General features: G+C 40.8%; 1 long non-coding RNA gene across 2 annotated transcripts in view; it reads left to right on the top strand.

The window, feature by feature from the left end:
- The window catches only part of LOC120434754, a 41,712-nt gene that overhangs the window by 16,614 nt on the left and 6,019 nt on the right, over positions 1-19,079 (top strand). The gene's annotated exons all lie outside the window — the stretch shown is intronic.

Below are 19,079 nucleotides of genomic sequence, written 5' to 3'. Positions count from 1 at the left end.
GAATTGGTGTACTGGCCAGTGGCAAAGGCGGTTGGTTAGCGAAGTCTACCATTTTGGTTCAGGCTAGAAACCCTCAAGAGCTTTTGCATAGCTTCTCTTGAAATTTCATACAAACTTTCATCCTAGTCTGCAAGGTATTAATATGCTTGCAATTTTCCCCTATGACAACTAGCAGGTCAGCGTTTTCCTTTACCAGTTTCAAAATCTTGACATATACTGAACACAGACTGTTTCAAGGTGCCCACTCAGTGAAGTGAACTGACAGCTGGTGGATGATATACAAAACTGTTTCAGGCATTTAGCGCTATCATTCTGTTTAGCTAGTTTAGTATTTTGGTGATGTTCCCATTACATCTAGAAGTTAACTGATTAAGCACATAAATTTGGTTACACCGCTAACAATGCCATATGCATGCAGTGTTAAAGTAAACGTGAGTTCAGTGCACTGTGTATGAAGTGGTGACATTATCTGCTTATTGCAAGTTAAGTGTTGTCTTTTGTTTGCTCCGTGCTTAAACCCTTTAATTTAGCTCTAAAATGCAGTAAACTCAATCTCTCTACCTCCGGACCATTAGATCTCTGAGGCAGATGTGTCTTGGCCCTATCAGCACACGCTCGGCTGTCTCTTGTGATCTTTCAGCTATGCAGCTGCTGTCATGTCAGTGCTCTCTCTCTCTCTCATCTTGAATTTGGTTTCCTGAAACTGAATTACAAAGAAACTGTAAACTTAAAGGGAACAGCTTTGGGTTCATTTGGGTTTGTGGCTTAAATAGCTGAATGGGAAAGTCATTCTCGGTTTGTACATCTGTCATGTGATACTTCATAGTCACATTTGATCCAGCTTTTATATTGAGGTGGAGGTTTGGGACCTGATGGAGGTGGTCTGATGAAATAAAAAAGACAGAAAGTAGGATGTTGTTTTGTTTTTAACATATTTTTTATTGTTTGTGAATGCAGTCTATCTACACCTCCAGTCATGTTTATTCTCTTGCTGTCTATTCATAAGCAGGGGAATATAATTCGATGAAGCTTTGTATTTTTTTTATTTAGTCTTTGTGTTCATAATAGTGGTCCTTTGTACATATCAAAGAGTGAAATTATGTATCCAAAAATAAGCTGTTTTGGAGTTGACATCAATACCTGATATTTCCTGATGTCAGATTTCATTATAGGTGGTACAGATATGCCAACAGGTTGGTTGTTTTTGACAGCAATAATAAAAAATACACCATCTGATTCACCGTTTTTAGTTACTTGTTTAAATGATCACTTGCGCAATAATTACCTTTTCACCCTGTTAGATCAAAAAAGAAGTTCTTTTATTGTCTGTTGAACATAAAGCCAGAGCCAGCAGCTGTTTAACAAAAATAGTTCTATCTACTAACTTTACTAAAGTTTGCTTATCTCAGTAGTTAAAGGGGTACAAACCCCTTGTTTAACTCAACTCAAATAAAATGTGAAAACAGCTACTCATGGTATGGAAATATACCACAACATTAAATCCACCTGTCTGTAGGTACATCTACAGAATCATCCATCCGGGCGTGGTGTTGTTGTGGTGTCAGGTACATAGACATTTTAGGGTTCTTTGGGTTGTGGGAGTTTGTAATTTGTAATCCTGAATACTTTCTCATGTTCTTCAAACCTATGGCAGGCTGGACTTTCTGTGTGTACCTTTAGCTGTTTTAGTGATCTTTTTGCTAGTTAGAGTTTAAAATGTACCCATTTCATTTACCTGTTTTTTTCCTTTTTGCCAACTCACATAACTCTGTGTTGCTGCTGTACTTATCAAACCTCAGGTTAAAACAATCACTAAGAGCGATTTGCTGCTGTTAGTTTACCTACCATCCCATCTGCAGCTCACATATATATGCAGACTAGTGGACCCATGTGCAGATGAGAACAGGCCTGGTGGTGTTGTGGTCGATACCACACAGGACCACAGATGGGTCCCTGCACAGTAGAGCCGGTGGCTGGCGCTGAGGCTTGGGCGCTGGCCAGATGGGCCACCCTGAGAGAGGCTCAGCCTGTCAGGCCCAAACAGGCTGATCTTATTACTCTGGGCCAAGACTGGAGTGTGGTTCTGCAAACACACCCACACATACTTCATCAGGGGAATCGACATTATCATGACTGACTATCACAGGCTGGCTTCATTTTGGTGTGTGTGTGTTTTCACCTGTGGTTTCAATCCTGTTTTAACTGGAAATATCAGACTTCATGTTGGTTTCCCATGTTTATCTGAGAAAATCGTTTTCTCATCTCAGGACAATGGTTCCTCCCTGCTTTTTCACAAAGGGGGAATAGTCTCTGTGCAAGCTGGTGCATTATACAGCCCATATTTTCAGATGGGTTTTTCAAGGCTAGTAGTGAATATTATTTATAAAGTGAGTTTTGATGACGTAGTGTCATATCTGGAAACTCGTATTGAGTCTAAACTAATTTCCAGTGTTGTATTAAATACAATTTAAAAACATGCATAATCCTGATGAGGCTACTTAGAATGCAAATCCTTTTTTTTAATGAGATCTTAAAATGTTAATAGAGATAGAGCTCAAAAACTGAATTTGCTCTTCAAGCTTTCCAGATCAAGGTTGCAGTCAGGCTCCCCAAATATGGATGAGTGCAGCTGAATGTGAGGCAGGGTGTTAGTGAAATCATACTCAGTATGCTCTCCAAAAGATCTCCCAGGATAAATAAATGTTTAAAAAGCTGATTTTTTTAGGTCTGACAGCAGTGCTACATTCCTGCCAATGTGGAGTGCTGGGGTAACAAGAAAATGATCGCCCACCATATGGAGTCCTATCTGCTTTCACCTAATGGCTGAACTCCATGTGTAGCTGGTGTGTAGTTATTTTCTCTTTTCTGCATCATCTGTTGTAGTGTTTCTGGTCACAGGAGTGTCAGGTTCAGACTGATATACAGTATTTCTATTAAACAGGCATGTGTGTTTCTTAGACCTGGACTTTTAGTGACTTTTCCCATACAAAATGCTGTATAAATACATGGGGAGTGAAAAGTGGTGAGTGGAGAAGAAGTGCTAAAATATCACAGTGTATCAGTGTAAGTTCTGTGGTATGACAATTTGCAATGAGGCTTTGATGTAGCAGGCAGTTCGGATGAATCTCTTGGTTTTTGCTGGATGTTTTCCTGTTTCTTAAGTGCATGACTTTCAGATACTGTTCATCTGCTGTAGATAGCTTTTTGGACCAGAGACGACTTCTTTTGTTTGTGCAGAGAACCTGGAGAACTACTGCTCAAGATCGTATGTTTTTACATTTAATTGGAAGAAATATTGAAATGAGATGTGGCTCAAGACTTTTGCACTGTGCTGTAAATGAAGGCAGTAGCTAAAAATGGCAAAACAACTAGAACTAAAGCAGTTTTCCTGTACGTGTTTTCTGATGCCAAATTTAAAAAAAATGTTCATTTAGGAATATGTGAGAGGATAGCGTAAAATGAATGTTTTAATCTGTTCAATTATTCGAAACAGTGGTGACTTAGCTTGTAATTATAGTGTATAGAAGCTCGACTGGGCAATTTATGATGAAAAATGTGAGCGGCTATAATCAATGTTTTATTTTGCCGGTGCCAAATCAGCTGCATTGAGCTGTCATTTACTCCAACCTTTAATTTTCGAGCTGCCAAATGATGTTTCTACATTAACAATGATAGACTCGCATCTGTGGAGCAGAGCTTAATGTTGCACGCTGCCAAAAAGAAATGAATTTCCATTGCCTCAGCATCATCCACAGTAATATAAACCATCCTGGTTTTTGTTCTCAGACTGACAGCACTGAAACAGGATGAATGAAAAACCATCTCCCAAGGTCAAGGTCACGGTTTGGGCTGATTTAGGCTCCAAGGCCCTTCTTATTGTCTGAAAGCATCTCCATTTGAAATTCACTCGAATAAAGTCAGGTTTGACTGGCAGTGCGAACGGGGCACGTGGGGGTTGTAATAACCACAGAAGCGGAGCTCGATGGATGGGTAGGTTTTCTTACCACACATTGATTTCTACATTTGGGTGATTAAGTTTATTATTTGGCCCGCGGCTACATTAGCATGTAATTATCCAGGGTATCCTACAGAGAGAAGAATATTTAACTTTTGAGAACAAAGGGAGGATCACGGCAGTCACCTGAGTCTCTTTCAGAGAGGAGGAAGGAAAAACAACATGGAAGCGTTCGGCTTGGTTGCTTTGGCCTGGGACCGTGTTTAGCTCCGCGGTTCCTCTCTGTCTGCCTCCTTCCCTCTTTTCTCCCCTTTTCTTTCCTTCCCCTAGCAAACATTTCTACCCGACTCTTTTGTTTGCCAAGATCCAGGTTACCATGGCTACCAACTGGGGCTTTATGAGCACCTCATCCCTCATCTAAATATTCCTAGTTATCTATGGTAATGAAATGCACACACCATTATCTGGCTTAATGAAATACACTCTATTGTCTATGATTAGAAGGGGAAGGCTTTATGTCTCAGCAGCGTTGTGCTGCAGTGTTTTCTGCCTGCGATAACTGCAGAGCTACTGGAGCTACGAGCTCTTTCTGCGGCTCTGTTCAGCTCTGTTGTGAGCGTCACACAATAAAGAAACAATGTCCAGTTTCTGTGAGCAGCCCCGCTATCCAGCCTGCTCTGCGAGCTCCAGTGGCTGTTTGATTGCACTAATTGGCTTGTCTCCACTCTTTTTTGCCTCGTGATGGACTCACTGCTGCTGTGAGCTTCACTTCCAAACTAATGCGGCCTATTAAAAAAGACAGATTACGACAATAAAATCTTTACATGCACCCCGTTTTGACAAGGCTACCGCATAATAGGCTGCAGAAGAGCTGCACCGAGCAGAAATAGAACATCATTATCTAACAGTATTCAAAATCCTTGCCTCTTTTGTGCTTTTTTTTTCATGAAGAAGAAGAAAAAGATAGACGCATGCAGCACTGCTTATCTCTTTTGTAGTTTCCCATGGTTTTGAAATCGCCTTGAAACATCAACAACACCATAAAACAGCTATAGCAGAAAAATGTGCATCTGATATCACTTGTTCCTCCTCTGCGATTAAAAAAAGCAAAGAAAGAAAGAAAGAAAAACTAAGCCAGTGTGTATTTCTCTAAGAGCGCATCTGTGCAAGCGTGTCGGTGTCTATTTCCAATCGAGGCCAGGGTAATATCTGCAGATTGCATGGTTAAGCCACTGCATTTCATGAGCCAGTCCTGTCACTAACAGTTATCTCCTCACTGCCCTCTGAGGAGTTGTCTAGGTGAAATGATTCTCTGAAGCTCTGAATAATGCATGAAATTACGTAATGCAAATGGAGGCTTTATTTCCCCTGCCTCTCAGAGACGCCGGGGCCCGGGCCACTGCATTAGAGCAGCAAAAGGAGAAACAGTGGGAGTCCCCAGAGTAAAGGAACTACAGCAGAGAGCGAGAAAGGTCAACAGTAAAACCCGAGGCTTCTCCTCACGCGCAGCTTCATCAAGCGCGAGTCGGAGTTATTGCACACTGCACGGCAGAATTGCAGAGCCGAGCGGGACCTTATTCACGGGGCTATCATGGGAGGCTTATTGTGTGGAGGCAGTGAAATATTCATTAAGCAACAGCCTGGCTGACTTCCATGCTGCCTCACTGTAAACAGAAGCCCCAATCAAATATAAATAAAAACAGGAGAGAGGAGAGGGGAGCGCAGTTCGATCAGATCATTAAACTTCCCTTGCCTTCCTTCATATGCAGTGAATTAGGCCAGGCTAAACTGTTGTCAAGTTCCTGCTTCAACAAGTAGATGATCTTTCCCACCCTCTTCCTCGCTCTCTCTCTCCCTCTGCGTGTAGACCTGAATGGCATTAATTGCCCCCTAAGATGACGGGCAGATGAAAGCGAGGCGGTGGTTTGCTGTGGGACATGGGGGCCGGTTACAAAGAGGAGCTGAGGACGGGCTGGCAGGTCTCACCGACTTCAAAAGCAGATAAAGGACCTTTTTACACAAAAGATTCCCCCTTTTTTTTCCCCCCTTAATCTTCAGATTTGGGGTTTATTCGTGCCAGCCTCTTCGCCTTTGTCCACTTTGTGTCAGGTTTTAACGGCGGAGGATTAAATTGCTGTTGCGGAAATCATTGTTTGTGTTTTCTTCCAACCCGCTGCCTCCCATTGTCATGTGACATAATCGAGCGCTCTCTAACAATAATGAGAGGTTCATCTGCTTCCTCTGGTGAGAAATGAACAGCGGATGGATCGAGTCACCTTGTTTGTCTGAGCCGACAGTGGGACAATATGTTGTTTTGTTTAGGGAGAGTGCTCTTAAATCTTAAGTAGCGTTAAAAGGAGAAAAAAAGAAAGCGAGGACGAGGAGGTCTTACTTGGAGGAGCCAAGTAAAACACTGACCTGCCACTTAATGTAAAAGAGGTGAGGTTGTTTGTCTTGTCTCTGCAAACAAAAGTGGAGAAAATCGGAGAGAGAACACGTCAGGCTGAAGGAATATATCAAACATATTAAGCACTGGGAAAAGGACCTCTTGCATACACAGAGAAAAATAACAGTGGAAACAGCAATGTGAGGAGGAAATAAAAAGCAAACAAGAGCAGCTTCCTGCTGTTTATTCTTCCTTTATCAGGTCCTTTAAAGTCTGCCCGGATCTTCACCTACAGCCCAGATTCCTGTCATTCTCCAGTGAAGGTATTGGTCTCCAGCCGCACAGCCAGCCCTCCATCTGCCCATGAATAGGACCAGTCACATTTCTGATAGCATTTAATGAAAAATCCACCCAGGCTTTGGAGGGGAGAGAGGGGAGGGGTTGAAGGGTGGAAATGGAGGGATGGTTGTGTGAGTGTGTGTGTGCGTGGGGGTGCTCAACAAAGAGTGCCTTTCACTGGAGTGGAAAGCCTAGATTGCTCCCTCTCCCTACTCGTTCGCTCATTTTGTCTTTTTTTTTTGATTCAACATCAAAAATGTGCCAAATGACTGGGCAGAAACCCCCATAGGTTTCAGTGGGTATGTGTGCACACCGTGTGTGTGTGTGTGTAAAGTGCCACACAAAGGGACAGGTGTCTCGCGGTTGTAGGCGGCAGGGGCGAGGACACAAAGGTAAAAGCAAACAGCCGGCGAGGCCTCACTGAGAAAGGTGTTATCTTAACTTGTCCTTCCTGTAACGTTCAATCCTGAAGTCAGTCAAAGAAGCTGAAACAGCATTACATAATCATCGCTCTAACTAATACCAAAGATAATGTTATTCTTATTCTATACACTTCACATTTTGACTGATATGGGCTCGTGTTATTCCTTATCATTCCCGCTGAATAAATCCTGCAAAACATCCAAAAGCAGGAAGCCCCTTAAGCAGTTTTTTAAACCGTATAAGTTTAGGAATGGGGCACAAATATGGTGTCTAGTTATTTACTGTGTTGCTCATACAGAATTAAACACTTTATTGGGAACATTTTGAAACTCTGGAATAATGACTTATAATGAATTTAGTAAGCTCATAAGGGTGTAGAGCAGGGTGTGAAACAAAAGGCCCGGGGGCTGGAATTGGCCCAGCAAAGACTCCAATCCTGCTCACATAGACAGATTTGGAGTGCATAGATTTTAAACTTTTCATTTTATTATCAAAAGTTTTGCATGTTTTCCTATTAATAAAGACATACTACTAATTACCACAGTAATTACGTAATAGTTAAACAATTAAATGACACTATCGACCTATAGAAATTTGATTTTGCAGTGAGTTCACTACACGAACACACAGTAATTCTCATTTGTGAATATGGGTGTGAATGGTTATCATGGATGGATGGATGGATATCATGTAGTTTTACTGGTCTGGCAAACTTTAGATCAAAAATGGGCTTGACATCCCTGGTGTAGAGGAAATGAAAGAGCATGTCATTTAGTCCAGTGTGGCAGCTCATTATTCAAGTTTCTATGTTAATATTTCTGAACAACAATAAGGAAAGAACATCAGGCTTTAGCTAGCAGGAAATACTTGGTCGTACGATCCCTTCGTGGTTGGTTTTCATTGTTTTAGGAAGTTTGTTGACATGGAGTTCTTCCTGGGAACGACTTGCAACACTTTAAATGGTCTGTTTAAAATGATCACATTTTAATAACAAACACAACATTTCAGTTCCAAACTAGCTCTCTTGTTGATATGCATCAACACATTAGCTGGATACCCCTAGCATTCATGGATGTCAGCGACCAGTATTTATCTGACACATTAATCTGGCTATGACTAAATGCTAAATAGCTGAAAGACTTCATAAAGACTTTTGTTTGCAGGCACAAGAGGGGAAAATGTTTAAGCCAAATTGTTATTCTGATATAATCGGTGCATCTCGAGTATCAGTATCTTTGTACCTGGCTAAGAGCCATTTCTTTGGCTTTTTACTCTTATAAACAAGAAGGTTTAAAGGGACAGTGGCTGATATCAACCAGAGTTTGGACTCAGCACCTAGACAAGAAAGATGTTTACAATACTTACCTTTCAATGGCATTGTCTGCCAAATTGTAGTCCTTCTGTGCTATCTGATCTGACCTGGATCCAACAAGGTTCGTGGCTCTATGGGAGAGACACACACTGTTAGAAAATCTTCAGCTTCTTCCTCCTTTGCATACGATACACAGAACCCAACAGGTGTGAAACAACCCTGACAAAAGCTTTTTTCCCCGTCTCCTTTGACATCTTATAACGGGGCCCTGCCCTCTTTCATTTCTCATTTCCAACAGACGGGACCTGAATGTCCTCAGCCTACTTTGTGATCATTGTGATCATTGAGCGGGTGGGGTTGGTATTGCTGTTTGTTGTTTCTTGGGGGATTTTTTTTGCTCATATGTTTGTTTAATTTTTTTTTATTTTTTCAATCGAGCAAAGCAAACAACATCACCGTCTTCTTTGAATTACTCTAGGCTCGTTTTTGTTCCCTTGAAGGAGGTCAGTCTATCGAACGATCTCATTCTGCTGCTGAAGCCTTTTAATCGCCAACTTTATCGTCATTCAAATTTCAAACAACAAACCATTTGGGGCATGTTTTACTGGCAGAACAGCACACACTGCTTCTCTTCTTAGCTCACATCTAAAATGTTAATCAATACCCTGAGAGCTTGTGGCTGCTCTTTAGAGAAATATGTGACAGTGAGCTGATAAAGAGTCTTCAGAGAGGTTTTTTTCAAAGCCTTTGAATGGATATTCTTTTGTGAATGAGCGCCATATAAAGTGTTTTTTTGTTGTTGTAAAATAATAAAACCTTTAGTAACCTTTGGTAAAAATGCAACACTTACTTGTAGCAAATGACTCACAGCAGCATAGGAAACCTCTTTGGCTATCTTGTGATGATGAAAGATTCATCTTAAAGATGTCAACATCAAGTCACATAAACAGGGTTAATGATTAAAATTTCCACCATGATGTTCCAGGTTGGAAGTGAAACATTTAAACAACCAAACAACGAGACCTAGACCCTAAGATGTTTCTAATAATGGCCAAGTATGTGATCAAATACCAAATTTTGATCTGATGATCATCATAGTCATCAGAAAAACTGATAACATATCCTGGGTTTGAATCCAATGGCCAGCTGGATTACGTGCAAATCAGCTTTTTGAGTAATATACATATCAGCCTTCCACTCTACATAGAAGCACATATTATCTACCATGGTTTTCACAGTTTTCAGAGACAGCGATAATGTTGAGTGATGAAGTCGTCTGCACGTCCTTCGGCTGCAGGAAGCCAAAATACAGATGGCCTCTTTCTGCTTGTTGCTCCTGAAAAATCATCCTTCTTGTAATCTGTCCATTAATCACAATCACAAACGGCAGGTGAACAGTAGGCTTCGGTAACTGTGCAGCAGTGACAGCTGGGTAGCGTATATGTTTGAGGTGGGGGGTGGGAAAGCGGAGATTGGGATGTTTAGTGTTCCGTAAAGCCAAATCTTACTGGACACAATTACTAAAACTCTGGCGATTTGGTTACAGAAGGAGCTGAGATGCAGGGTTACAGTTAGAGGTAAACAACGGGCGAGGGGGGGTGAGACGTGCTCCTTTGCCGAGTCCGCTGAGGATCCCATGGTCCATGTGCACGTCTGAATGATGATTAACTGTAATTACCTAAGCAGTACCTGGCCTGCATGCCAGGAGGCAGCCCAAGATTAATGGGGCTCTGCTGAAAACGGAACAAAAGCTCACATTTCCAAGGTAATGAATCGCTCTGGTACTAAGGCGTCTTCACATGGTGCGCCGGGGGCCCCCAGGGAGGTTCATTACAACGGGAGGAATAGATGGAGCCTCTGCAGCATTTTCAACCAGGCAAAGCGAGCAGGCGGGCAGAAGGAAGTCTTAAATCGTCCCAGACATCCTGGTTGCTACACAGGCTCTACAACCAAAAGAGAGATAAACAAGCCTCCTCAGTGCTTCTTAACTGGGCGGTAAACATTACACAGCAAATTGCCTTGTTTGACTTTTCTTGCTCGCACAAGGTGTTTAAACAATAAAGCTTAGTGTGGTGGCGGGATAGGTTTGACTAGATTGATGTCTTAGAGGAATGAGTGAGAAAAACATCAGAAGGAAATTACTGTTCTGTGCAGGTTTTATAAACACCAGCTCTCTTTAATGAAAGCCTTTAACTGATCTGACATGCCACTCAGGATTATCTATATTAAAGGAAGCAGGTTTCATTTGCACAGGATGCATGCAGTTTGGTAAAAAAAAAAAAAGAAGAAAAAATAGGAGCCTGGAGGGCTACATTTTATTACAAGTGTCTCCTGTTATAAATCACTGTCCAAGGAATAACCCGCAAATGAATGGTGACGTTATTTTGCTCGCCGTTGTACACGTTAATCTCTGGTTTTTGACAAAAAACAGGAGACAGCCACTGGACCAGGTCCGTGTGAGACTTTAAGCGTTTGTGTTTTACAGGGCTGAGAACCGGTGATGTATGGAAGTGGGCATCAATTATTGGCAATCAAACTCCTTCAGGCCACAATGGGAGGATTTACAGGCCGTGACATTTTTCATGCCCTTGAACATGCTATCTCCAGATATGCAGGTCAATGGTTGGATGAAATACAACCCGACTGCATGTTTGAATGACTCCACAGAAGCCACATATTTCTGCCCCCGTTAAGTCACGTAAATACTTGAAGGGAACACAGGTGAAGGCATGCCCAGCTTTACATCACGCTGTGAGCGGCGGGGCCTTGAAAAACCCAGCGGCCTTCTTTGTTTACAAGCCTCTAATCGTATTAATGCCGCCACGCTCCCCATACCTGCCATCTCTCAATCGATCACATCGACAAAGACCAAAACACAGTGACGACGCTCAGAATTTGTGCCTGCGCACGTCTGGAAGGGATGAGAGAGATGTGAGATTCAACCTTTAAACTGTCATTTATCAGCAGGGGACAACAAAGGAAGTCAGTGGCATTATCCTTCCTGGCAGCCTGTAGTCTGCATGTGTGTGTGTGTGTGTGTGTAAACATACAGATTATGCACATATACACATAGAAGCCTGCACACTTGAATAATTTATTTAGATGAATAAAACAGGAGTGGGCATTACAGATGTGAATGCAGAAACATAAAAACTTGGGTGTTATAAAAGCCATGTCACTGTTTTTTTTTTATATTATCCATTATCAGCATGCGTTAGAAGCTCTATATTACTGGATATAATTTAGAGACATTAGAGACACTGTTAGAGGCTTTTTCTAACAATCCAGGCAATTCCTGAAAAAAAGGAATTCCAATTAGTTTTTATTTAGATAGAACAAACTCATTACAACGTGCTTAGCACCGTTCCCTCACAGCAAGAAGGGCTCACAACAACAGTCACATCTAAGGTGTTTTATATTGGATGGTAAAGACTACAATATTAGAGAGAAAACCTCCACAATCACATGTTCCCCCCCCATGAGTGAGCGCTTGGCACCCCTCTATCAAGAGCCCTCCGGTAGCACCAGATGGTGGTGAGGGGAAAGAGAAGAGAAAAAAGGAAGCCAAAGATGGACAAACTATGGGAGGGAGAGAAGACAAAGGTTAGTAAGAGGAGAGGAGAAGTCGTCAGTGTATCATGGGGAGACCCCCAGGAACCTGAGCATGTCATAGCATAACTGAGGGATTGTTAAGATTCCCTGATTCAGCTCTAACTGGAAGCCTTATCAAAAAGGAAAGTTTGAAGTCTCACGTTAAAAGTAAAGAAGGGTCTGTCTCCTATTCAACTTTTTGAACCTCTAGGAACCACAAATAAGCCTACAGATAATATTCACAGGATGTCAGATAAGGTTTAAATTTCTATTATGGTGAAGAGTTCCCATGAAAAAGCCAAAAAGCAACAGTTGTCTCTATAACATTCAGCTCCACTGGTGTCCAAAACCTATAGAGTCAGCCACCTTTACTACAACAGTAACCTACCACAGGGCAAAGCACTATAGTTTATTTTGATTCAGTCCAACATAGACATACCTGCTGTAGCTATTAATACTAACATTAATAGCATTAAGCCACAGCAAAACCAACAAACACATTCTTTACTTTTGTGTGTGCAAGTGTAAAATCGACAGTGGCCCTGCTGCTTTAGGAAATAGCTGCCTTTTTTAAAATTAAGCCTTATCCAAAGGTTTACATAATTTATGGGAGCTAATGGGCTAGAAGCCGAGTGCAAAAGACAGACAAAAGAAGTAGAAGAGAGTGGAAAAAATGGACGAATGTGTTGTTTTTGTGGCAGAAAGAAAGGGTTCTCTTTAAGCCTCTGCTACCTATAAACCTCTTTTGAATAGTCTCGTGATTAATGGTTGTGGATAAGCTTTTAAAACAATCACAAAGGCTCATATTGTCCTTTAAATGATCCATCAAATTGTCCCAACATTAAAACTTGTGAGGACCTTCAGGCTTCAGCAGGTCTTTCCTTCTTTCGGTGTTTAACTGAAGATTATCACCGATGAGTTTGTCAAGGAGAGACAAAAGACTTTCCCCCCTGCTCATTTCTTAGCAATAAATAGTTCTCAAGCAGCAACGACAGTGTGGACAAAAGACCAGGCATTAATTTATCTTCCCTATATGACCCTGATGCAAATGAGGGAAATGAAAGCAAGCAATCAATTCCCTAATTGGGTTTGCGCTATTTCAACTTGTTAAGGGGGCCTCTGTCTAGATTAAAGGGAAGGTCAATTTCTCATTGTGGCAGTTACTGTATTCATTTCACAGTGCGACAAAGGAATCCACCAAGGGTTGGAAAAAGACTGCACTCAACCAGATGGCTCCCCACGGTGTGTGTCTACCATCACAGCATTATGTTGATCTCAGGAATCGTGTTTATTACAGAGTGAAACAATGGCTTGGTCCAACATAATTGGTCCAAATTTACGTGTTGTCATTGTTTTGATTAAAGCATGTTACGCGTCTTCTTTTTTAAAATAACAAGTCATTTTAGTATTTTCTTAAAATGCTTTTCAGTGTTTTGAAATGTCTTACTATGACATAAAGGTAGAAGTAAGACAAAAATGTCTGTCTCTGTAACAGTATGCACTCACCGGACACGTTTTCAGCCTTGCTAGCATGAGATTTAGCCTCCTTTTGACTTCAGTACCTTAATTCTTTGTAGCATAGATTCAAGAAGGTGCTGGAAGCATGCCTCAGAGATTTTGACATGATAGCATCACTCTGTTGCTGCAGATTTGTTAGTTGCACATCAGTAATGTAACTCTCCCATTCCACCACATCTGTGGTGTTCGATATTAAAACTGGTATTGGTTCGATGCTAGCACAATAAGACTGTTACTTTGTTTCTGTCCTCTAAGTTCAGTATGTAGCCCACTCAGTAGGGTTAAATAAATTATTTTGGAAATAAAAAAAATAGCTCAAACATACACTATGAAAAATGCCTGAACCTCTTTATGTTTTATTTCTAGCCTATATCACATTAAAACAACCCAAAGTGCTTTAGAGGCAGGCACATTTCCATTTCAGGTCTCCATAAAACTCACTTTCAAAGTACATGAAAAGCTGAAAAACTGAGGATATCCTAATGACTTACCTCAGAAGACAAATACTGTCTTTATTCTGCTCTTTTCTCACACTTGGATTAAAGTAAAAATCGCAGTGATTTAGAGGTCATTAAAATGTGTAAGGAAGTTGCAAATTGATGATGATTCATCTCATAAATCACAACACAGTGCTCTTCCCTACATACGCTGCTTTTATAAGTTAAAAGTATCTTTGAAAGTAATGGTATCATCATCACTGGCACTGTATTTACTTGGTATCAGATTGATACCAAGTAAATAAGTATTACACTAATTATTTGAGATGATTTAGGTAAAGACAGACAGCTTTGTGACATTGTCCATTATCAGAAGCCATCAGAAGACTGTTAAACTGTGGTTATAAAGGGATGGTCGACAGCAACTCTCAGGTACGCTGTAGCATTTGAATGATGCTCATGTGGTAGTAAGGTGCCTGCAGGCTGAAACGTTGATACAAGGCACGATCGATAAAGAAGAAGATACCTTCTTCTTCTCTATCTGAAATTCTGACCCCACCATCTAAATGTTGCTGGAAAGACTTTTCAAACCAGGCAATTTCTTTCCAATATTTTATTTCACCAGTTTTGGTGAAACCATGTAAAGTGTTTCCTGTTCGTGTGTAGTTTTCTGCTGTAGCCCATCTACTTCAAAGTTTAATCTATTGTGCATTCATCTACATACCTGGGTTGTAATAAGTGGTTATTTGAGTTACTGTTGCCTTCCTATCAGGCTCAAAGAGGTCTGACCACTCTCCTCTAGGCATTTTTACCTAGAGAACTGCCCCTCACTGGATACTTTCTCTTTTTTGTCCATTCTCTGTAAACCTTAGAGATGGTTGTGTGCAAAAATCCCAGCAGATCAGCGGTTTCTGAAATGCACAGACCAGCCTGTCTGGCACCAACAACCACGCCACGTTCAAAGTCACTTATGTGAACTTTCTTCCTGTTCCGATGCTCGGTTTAAACTTCAGCAGGTCATCTTGACTATGTCTAAATACCTGAGTTGCTGCCATGTGATTAGGTGATTAGATATTTGCTTTAATGAGCCGCTGAACAGGTGTAACATAGCAGAAATATTGCTAAACCAATAAAAAGGAACAGTTCGTAATCTTTTTTAGGACTGTGTGGGCGTATTGTGTTAACACTTGGCAGTGTGTAGTTGCAACCCTTCAACTGTCATCAGAGTTTAATTCATATTGTTGCAAAGTCTTGGTTGTTGCACAGACATGCAAGGCATTTCCAACAGAGCCTTAAGCCATTGAAAGGAGGATCAAGAAAGAAGTAAATCAAGAAACTTATACAAAAGCATAAAAATGAAGATTTTGTGACACTGTAGCTTCTTATTGACTGTGCAGTAAGATGCTGACTGAGTTAACTGCAAAAATTTGATGTGAAAAATGCAGTGAGGAAAAGTAGGATTTGGACTTTGGTAGGTTGCTCCAAAATCCACACACTGATGTGTTTGTAGTGTCGCTCCTAGAGGACAAGCACACAGCAGCAGCAGCCCTGCTGGGAAGGTTATAAGGTTCAAGCAGAGGCCGGTAAGCTGGCTGGCTGCAATGCTGCATTTATTTTGGGTGCCTGCGAAGCAAATCACACCGTTGATACAAAAGATGAGTCATCTCCTTCTGCATGTCACATCAATAGTTTATTTACAAGCAGTAAGAAACCACAGAATTAGAATAAAAATTAGATTTTGTGTCCCTATGCTAAAAGCAATGCATTCAATTAATGCAACTGAAACCTCTCCTGAGGGGGAGTGAGGAAGATTTTTTGCTGCATAGCCATATATCAAAAAGTAGAGTGGGAGAGCAGCGTGTCGTGTCTGCTGGTTCCGTCTGTTACCGTGTTTTTTTGTTCCCTTTTCCTCCTATTGGGTGGGAGGGAGAATTTCTGTTAAAAGCTCTACAAACGGCGCTAGCTTAACAAGATGCACTTAATCTTCCTGGTGTTTGCTTTAGTTAAGTAAGGGATTGGCTTTGTCCGGACTCAGAGTGGCGGGATGTTGATTCCAGCCGGTTTGTGAACCCTAACCTCTTATCAGACTTTATCTGCATTTAAACAGATTTCTCACGGGCTCAAAGGCAAGCGGACCAGTAAGATTAAATATAGACCCATTTTACAAGTTGTTAATGTATCAACCGCATGTCAGAGAGCTGTTTATGGGTTCAACCAGAGTTCATGTTATTAGTATTTCAGGCCTTTCATGCTCTCAAATCTCACACAGATCAAAAGGGCTTCGTGGGGTATGCCACCATCAGCCAATTAATGCCCACGAGGACAGCTGTTCTGCCTGGAAGGTCCAGATCAAGCACTTGTGGTTTTTTTAACAGTGAAATAACTATTTTCCCCGAACTTTTAGAGTCTTTAGGCAACTCCTCAGCTCTTTGAGAACATTGGGAAGGTTTTGCAATTCACACCCCAAACATTGTGTAACAGGAGTCACTAAAATGACCTTGAACTGCCTGAGTCAAAAAACAAACATACTGGGTCTTAGCAAAGCAGGGATCTACACAAATCCCACCCACATTAACAGCTCAGGCAGATTGAAGTGAGGTATTTTAAGCTTAGAGGAATCTTGCTTTTGATAAAATCTCAAGGGCAATTGTTACTTATCATTTCACTGAAACTCGGCAACTTCGGCTGGCCTAAGGTGACTGAGAAGGACTTCTAACTCAATAAAAATGCAACAGGATGCACAGCTGCTGTGGCTGGAATTGAAATGCATAAATCTTTAACAGATTCTGATCTTCTAGTCATGGATTTTTTCCTTTCTCATTTCCAAAACTAGTAGTAGTCAAACCACTGCTCCATGCCACAGTTAAAAAACTTTAACTGTGGCAAAATTTAACAAGTTCTTCCTTTACCCATGCTCAACTTCACCAAGTTTATTCAAGTTTGGTATGGTAGGTCTCGTAGAATGTGGCTAAATCCAAATAAACTAGTACTTACACATGGCTTTCTACTGAAAATGAGCTCAAAGACTTAAAGCCACATTTGTGTATTCATACAGTGTTTTATTCTGTGTCATTTAAGATCCTTCTGACTATCCCACAAACATCGAGGGGTGCATTTGGTACAATTTTGGTTCATTAGTGTACCCAGGAACACAGCAACACATAGATTAGAGGAGCTAGGGGATTGAACCATCTTACTCCTACTTTATGAGAAATGACACTGAAATAAAATAGTGTTGCAAGTTGTTTAAGAGTTCTTATAATTACTCTATTGTAAAGAAAAAGAAAGAATGAATTATGAATCAGAAATATCTATAGGTAGGTATATATATATATCTATATATATCTATATATATATATCTATATATATATGTAGATATATATATATGTAGATATATATAGATATATATATATACCTACCTATAGATATATACAGTTAAGCCCATAATTATTCATACCCCTGCCAAATTTTGACTTAAAGTTACTTTTGTTCAACAAGCAAGTTCTTTTTTGAGCAGAAATGACACAGGTGTCTCCCCAAAGATAATAAGATGATGTACAAGAGGCATCATTGTGGAAAAAAAATATTTCTCAGCTTTTATTTATATTTGAGCAAAAAGTATCATGTCCAGAATTATTCATACCCTTTACAAACTGTCACAGTCTCTGGGAAAATCCAAAGTTCCATACCATTCCAAATAGTCAAAGCTGTTCTAAAGCATCCTAATTACCCTGATTAATTGGAAATGGCTGTTTTAATCAACTCAACAGGTGAAAAACAGCAACTCTCTGCAGGTGGTCTGTGGACATTCATGGCTAAGACAAAGGAACTCAGTGAGGACCTGCAGCTGTGCATTGTGGCTGCTCACAAGTGAGGAATGGGCTACAAGGCCATATCCAAATGTTTTCAAGTTCCAGTGGCCACAGTGCAAAGTATTATTAAAAAATACAAGATGTTCCGCACTGTGGAAAATCTCAGAGGACGTTGTTGGAAGCCAAAAGTGACACCTGTGCTGGCCAGGAGAATAGTGAGAGAGGTGAAAAAGAATCCAAGGATCACCACCAAGGCCACCCTGGTGAATCTGGGCTCTGCTGGTGGCAATGTCTCAAGGCAGACAGTCCAACGGACACTGTTGGGTTCCACGGATGCAGACCAAGGAAAACGCCACTTCTCCAGGCACTTCTAAGGCATGCAAAAGCTCATTTGGCCTTTGCAAATGCTCATCTGGACAAAGAAGAAGATTTCTGGTCTTCAGTGTTATGGTCAGATGAAACAAAAATTGAATTATTTGGTCACAATGATGTTGCCTTCATTTCGCATAAAAATGGAGAAGCCTTCAACCCAAAGAACACCATCCCCACTGTCAAACATGGTGGTGGGAACCTAATGCTTTGGGGATGTTTTTTAGCCAATGGACCATGGAACCTAATCACAGTAAACAGCATCATGAAAAAAGAGCAATACATGAAGATTCTCAACAACAACATCAGGCAGTCTGCAGAAAAACTTGGCCTTGGGAACCAGTGGACATTTCAGCACGACAATGACCCAAAACATACAGCAAACGTGGTGAAGAAATGGTTAGCAGACACCAACATTAAGGTTTTGCAGTGGCCTAGGCAGAGTCCTGACTTGAATCCAATTGAGAATCTGTGGAGGGAGCTAAAGATCAGGGTGATGGCAAGAAGACCCTCCAACCTGAAAGATTTGGAGCTCATTGCTAAAGATGAATGGGCAAAAATGCCTGTGGAGACATGCAACAAGCTGGTCTGCAATTATAGGAAGCGTTTGATTGCTGTAATAGCCAATAAAGGCTTTTTTCTATTGATTATTGAGAAGGGTATGAATAATTCTGGACATGATACTTTTTGCTAAAATATAAATAAAACCTGGGAAATATTTTTTTCCACAATGATGCCTCTTGTACATCGTCTTATAATCTTTTGTGAGATGCCTGTGTCATTTCCAGTCAAAAAATAACTTGCTAGTTGAATAAAAGTAACTTTAAGTCAAAATTTGCCAGGGGTATGAATAATTTTGGGCTTAACTGTATATATGAACTTTTACATACATGAGCTACGTTAGAATCTGGGAAAACACAAAAAACCCAACAAATTT

Source organism: Oreochromis aureus, linkage group 19, assembly GCF_013358895.1.
Source record: "Oreochromis aureus strain Israel breed Guangdong linkage group 19, ZZ_aureus, whole genome shotgun sequence".
Classification (NCBI taxonomy): Eukaryota; Metazoa; Chordata; class Actinopteri; order Cichliformes; family Cichlidae; genus Oreochromis; species Oreochromis aureus.
Note: the sequence above shows the minus strand (reverse complement) of the source record. Positions and strands in the feature narration are given on the sequence as shown.